This window comes from Eschrichtius robustus, chromosome 4 (assembly GCF_028021215.1).
Source record: "Eschrichtius robustus isolate mEscRob2 chromosome 4, mEscRob2.pri, whole genome shotgun sequence".
Classification (NCBI taxonomy): domain Eukaryota; kingdom Metazoa; phylum Chordata; class Mammalia; order Artiodactyla; family Eschrichtiidae; genus Eschrichtius; species Eschrichtius robustus.
In genome coordinates, this window is record NC_090827.1 from 65,932,492 (window position 1) to 65,939,143 (window position 6,652).

Consider the following 6,652-nt stretch of genomic DNA (forward strand, 5'->3'; position numbering starts at 1 on the left):
TACATAGGCAGTCACGTAAACATACACGTAAACTATGTAGGACAAGGTAATGAATTTCCCCTTTTGGGAATGATAAACACAAAGCATATTCCAGCACATTTACATACAAACAAAGCAGAGTTTCAGATTATGGTATTATATTTATTCCTTTGGAAATCACATTGTCAGAAACTCAATTACTAGGAAAATTTTTTTCAGGAAAAATAATTAAATATTTCCTCTTAACCATTAGCTTCTAAATTAATCTCTTCACTTTCTGAGCTCCTATAACACATTATATGGGTTTTTAAATCACTTTCTTCTTGTATAATATATAAATATTTAAAATAGCCATGGCCTAAGGCAAACAGATGCCAAAAAGTAACGCTGAGAAACACAGTCCTAACCTCAGCATGCCTTGGAGAGTTTTTCTCCAAAGGGGCTTAGCAGCAATTACAATCTTATGCTAAAACAATAAATACATAGAGCACAGAGATAGTATTTCCCCTGCCCATGTGATCAGTTTTCCCTTCTATGGTTTAAAAAAACAAAATGCAATGAATCAAATTTTTTCCTTGGCTTCAAAAGCATTCTGATGTTTGGAGTATTCAGCAACCAACCCACCGTCCACTGCTCCAACCTGACAAGACTTATAAATAGTTCTCTTTCATCCCATTCTTCACTTGGTACAGGTTGTGAAGTGCCTCCATATAAAAGGGAGTTTCAGAGGGGCTCAGATTTGGACAGTGGGTTAGAACATTCCTCTTGGGCTGTGTAGTCTATGGAGTTTGTGGTAATTAAGTGTAGTAATAATAACACTGTTTTAAAATGCAATCATGAAAAGATATATACTGATTATGTTTTATAAATAGCATACCTTCTCTTTTAATATCAGGGATTTTTTTCTATCTTCTGATCTTTCTAAATCCATAATCCACAAATCACTAAAAAAATATATATATAAGAAATCAAGCAAATGCACAAGGAAAAAGTTATTTGATATGTAAAATTAACTCTGAAAACCTCAGTTTCACTATATATAGGTCAAAGGAGACAGAAGGGTATTAGAAAAGGGAAAAGAAAAACTCTCTGTAAATGTATAACTAATACCTGCTGATGTTCACATTGAGTGGTATGGTTTCCAAAATATGTCAGCACAATACCTCTTTTATTTCAGGCCTATTTCCACCCATTCCATGAAAAAGGGGATAGGATGAAAGGGTTCTATAATATCCATTAAATAAGAAAACCGTATAAGGGAATTAAAAGAAATTCAACCACTCTTTAACTTATTTTTTAAAAGAAATAGGTAAAATATTATTATATTCACATGAGGTATGTAGTGCCACACAAAAGATGAAATGTCATTTCCACACATTCCAGGCCCTGTGGAACTGTGATAAGTAAACTACTAATTAAACTAATGGTAGGTATTTCCTTTCCTTATTTTTCTCTTCTCATACTTTGTCTTTTAGTGTTGTAGTGTGTAGTAGTTATTTTTCCACATTCTAGGTTATTTTCCAATTCTGTCTCCATTGGTCCTATTTCTGTCACTATTGAACTCCTTCCTTCTACTCTTTCATTCATATCTTTTTACTAAACTCATAACTTTAATTAGCCAATCAATGCCCCAACTCTACAGTTGAATTGGGCTGAACTCAAATTTGTAATGTGCTAAAATGCTCAAAGTTAACTTTAAAGGTGTGTATACTAATACCAAGAATTTAAAGTTCCACTAGATGACACAGGAATATAGATAAGTCACAACAAAACCATTCTTCTCTACCATCTCTTTATCATACGTATTCTTATTCCCAAACTGATAACAATTCTTACATATGGATTTAAAGGCAAAAATATACAAGATACAATCTAAGGGCTTTGTTAGATATGTGTTTATTGAACATATGTCAGTTTGGCTTTTACACATTCAAGAAACTGCTCTACTTAGATACACTCTCAGGCATTTTTTAATACATTAACTAAAGGGCTATTCAAAATCTTGATGCAGGTGTTTTTAAACTGTGGGCCATTCACAAAACTGTATTACAATGCAACTGCTTTACTTTTATTCCTATTTGTATTATTTTATGCATTTAAAAACATTATCCTGAGAAGGGTTTTTGGCCATCCCACACTGCCAAAGGAGCCAATGTCACAAAAAAGGTTAAGAATTCCCAACTGATTCTGTACATTCATAAAGAAGTTTATTACAATAAAAATGTATCAGAATGTATTCACCTGATACATTTATATATATATATATATATATATATATATATATATATTCATAATAATGTTAATATTGAAACTGTACTGGATTGTTTCAATTTGATCACTCACCATTTTCAACCTTAAAAACTCTCTTAAGGCTCAACATGTAATAAAAAACTTGGCAGAAATAAGTATATTATATAAATGTTGCGGTCTGTAAATTATAATGTGGATATGGATTTATACCAAAATTAATAGTGCAAAAGGTAAATGTGGCTTTTAAGTTAAAGATACATCACTCAATATAGAGTATTTCATATTTGGTATTACAGTCATTTACTCTATTTTCAGTCATAATAAAAGATGAGGATTCCTTGTAAAAAAAAGGATACATTCTGCAGAGTTGATCCAATATATCAGATAATTAAGGTTCTATCTTGGATATCTCCTCTTCTATTTGGCATATAATACTGGTTAAAAAATGGATTTCCTCTTGCTAAATTCAATTTAGTAATACATGACATGAACAAACAACAATGAATTAAAAGATTGTGCAAATTCAATTTTAGCCTACAAAACAGAGATATCATAGCTTAAAACAAACAAACCAAAAATGTTGGAGTACTACAAACATAATCTTCCCAGCAGCATAAATCAGTGTAAATGAGTTAGAAAAAAATTTTAAGTGCCCTGATCTCAGAACTTACTTGGTAGTCACAAAGAGATAATATTTATGAGCAGTTAAAATACATTTGAATTTCATCTATTTTACCTTTAGCTTAGTTTCAAATGTCGAACCAATTCTTGTTGTCTAATTACTATAAATTGTGTCCATAGGAAACTAAATAGAATAAGATTCAATTTAATTTCTAAGATTAATTGATTTAAATCTTCAATTTAATTCTTTTGGTTATTAAGTTTAAAAATTAGGTATAAAACAATAAGTCGAATTTTTAAAATTATATAATATACAAAGTGCATGAATAGGAAAAATAGAGTATGTGCAAAAAGTGTTGATATAGTTATCTCTGAATGATTTTTTAAATTTCTTGTGAATACCTGTATCCCAAATTTCCAGAATGAACATATATTGCTTTTCTAAGAGAAAAAGGTACAATAAATATTATATGTGTGTTTGTATGACTTTTGTGCTGTTTCTGTTAGAGTGCTTTCTGCTGTAAGCAATAGAAATGTCAGACTAGACGTGGCATGTTTCCATTTCACTTTACAGGAAGTCCAGAAGAAAGCATGCAGAGTTGGTTAGTTCAGAGCTTTGAGTCATTTTCTCTGCTTCTTCTAGGCTTTCGTGATCAGAAACTACTTGTCACCAACTAGAAGTCTCAAAGGCATAAAGAAAGGGTGGCTTCTCACCATACATCTCTCTTTCCCAGAACCCTCAGCCCTTCCTCTTAGATTGGCTAGAACTGGAGCACATGACCACCTCTAAACTATCACTAGCAAAGGAGAAAGGGATAAACACCTTAAGGGTATGTTTTATCTTATGAAGAGCAGCACTCAATTTCCCTGAACATTTAGTCAGCTGATAACTTTAAAAAAATATTTAGTTCTTTTTTTCTTCTCTCTTTTTTTTTTCTTTTTTTGTGAGAGCAAGAGGGGAATGTTTTGGGGATCAGAAGACAGAAGTACCTGCTACAATCACCAATTACCTTCTCAAAATAAAATCAGGACTATGTATATCACAAAATTTAAATAGCACACAATTTAAACACAAAGAATAAAGGCTAAATATAGTCTTGTACATTGTAATTACACAATAAATGTAGCCCTAAGGGAAAAGAACAAACTTTATTGTTTTTCACAATCTAAATCCAAACATTTAAACTCCTGTGGTTGGAATCTTCAACTGATGCATAGAGGGTAACTTCCACCCAATTATTGACTTTCTTTTATAACTAGTCCATTGGATAAGAAATTTGCATAAGTTTAAAAAATTCTAACTATCACTTCAGATCAAGAGAATAATTGCCAAATAAATTAATAATTTTAAAATGTGATCAAAACTAAAAAAATAAAAAAAAAGTGGCAACTTGAAGTGGATTTCCCATGAAGCTAATGAAACTTAATTTCAAAGCTCCTCATTTAGCCCCCTCATGAGCCCTGGAAAAGAAGTCTTCCCGTGGGTACATGTTTTTATAAAATTCATAAAAATAAGATATTATAATTGCAATAGTTAAGACTATCTCTTTTCACTTTTACTTACCCTCTGTCACACTCATCCCTCAGATGAGGTGGTGTTGGAATGGCCATGGATAGCTTTGGGATCCAGCCAAGGGGAACTTGAATTAGGTATATATTTACATTGAATCTAGAGGGATATTTTGTGGTTCTTGGTCACTTTCATGTGTAGTTAAGTCACTGCTAACCATCACAGTAAGCATCTAGGCATAGTACTAGATAAAATATTGTTACCCCCATACTGACTTACCTGGCATAGTGACAGGAAAGTGTAGGGCCAGAGGTCATATCATGATATGGAGGTGTCTAGAGTATGGCACCAGAACTATTTGAGTAGTGGAGGAAAAGTAGGGTATAAAACGTACAGAAACTGGTCTACAGAAATTATTTCATTCCTTAGCATGTCCACCCTAAAGTGATTCCCAATAAATCACACCCCTGTATAAGCTACTCTTGCTTCCAACCATGCTTTACCTATGGAAAAGGTAATGGGATATCATTTCTTTGATTAAGCTATAAGGTAAAGGTGACAGGATGTTCCTCCCATGACTATTGTTACATTATATATGATTATCTTAGCTGAGCCCAAAATTCTCCTGCTGCCCTTGAAGAAGCAAACAGCCACGCTGTGAACTACTTTTGCAGAGAGTACGTGGCAGGGAATTGTGGGCAGCCTCTAGGACCTGAGGGTAGCCTCTGGTGGACAGCCAATGAGAAGCTGGGACCCTCAGTCATACAGTTGCAAGGAAACAATTCTGCCAACAACCTGATAGCCTGCAAGTGGATTTGTCCTTAGTCAAGCCTACAGAGAAGAGCACAGCCTGGCCAACATCTTGATTACAGCCTGCTGACCCGAAACAGAAGACCCAGTCTCATGCCTGGACTCCGCACCCACAGAAACTGTGAGATAAATGTGTGTCGTTTCAAATCACTATGCTTGTGGTAATTTATTATGCAACAATGGAAAACTAATATACTTAGCATGTAAAATTGTAAGAAAAAGATTGGGTCCTCATCAAATCCTAGTTAAAATAGAAATTCTCTCCTTTCAGAAATATACTCAACAATGCAGCATATACAATTATAAATGCCTACATTATTTTTTATTTTTGACTGGAAATGTAAAATTTATCAGAATTCCTGTGTTTGTAGGGTACAAAACTGTAGCAGTACTAAAGCCAGTGAGTACATCTGTTTCATGCATCTCAATGTATGCGATTAAATGTTAGGATGTCATTACTTACAAAGAATTTTGAAATTGAAAGAAAAAATTTAAAACTATCAATATATAAAATATTATATTATAAAACATTGTTATACTAAGACATAATTAGGGAATATGCAGCCAAAATAATTTAGTGGAAAAAGTACTTTAGAGTTATGTCAAGCAGTTAATGCTTAAAATTATTACTTTTTTTTTTTTTTTTAGATTTTGTGATGTTTGTAAAAACTTCAGGCCCCAGAAAACATGAATTCTGATAGGAACTAAGCCCCTGCATTATTTCTAAGGCCACTTTCCACTTTCCAAACTTATACACTAGTTCTGGTAAAAGGATTCAAATCTTATTTTCTTGCCAAATTCACTATCCCAGTGATCTCTTCAGAAAGCTAGACTTGCTAGAATGGGGTCCTGCCTTATTCTTACCATTCTAATGCCTCCTCTCCATTAGAACGGGACTGAAGTCTGCTCCTAAACCAACTTTAACTAAGGAGAACATGCTATTTTATTTCAGGCATCTCTGCTGCAAACTATACTGGTCTGTGTACCAAAATCTCTAATGCGCCCTACTTTTATAGATTTTTAATTCCTATGCTCCACCCACCTGATAGGATGTATCTTGCTGCACTCTCATCCACTGCTTTCTCTATTACTAGTTGATCTCTGGAACTAGTAATTATCTATCACTAAACATGCTGGATGTGTTCTACTTTCTAGGATGCACTTACCATATTCACTGATAGCTGGTTCCTCTACAACAATTGCTTGCCCCAATAGATGTAGTTCCCAGGAATACCTTCACAAGGTCTCCAAGTCCATTGCAGATAACAATCCCATGACAAGCTATTTGACAAAATGCAACCACTATCAGAATAGCACTGTCAAATTCAATAGAAAACAGATCCCAAAGAAATAGAAATGCAGAAACTGACAAAGATTTATCAGAGGAGCACTCTCTCAACTTCCCACTATTAAACCTTCCTAAACTATATCCTGTTCTCTGTGTTCTCCTATTACAATGGAAGACTTGTCCCTGCTCCTCTT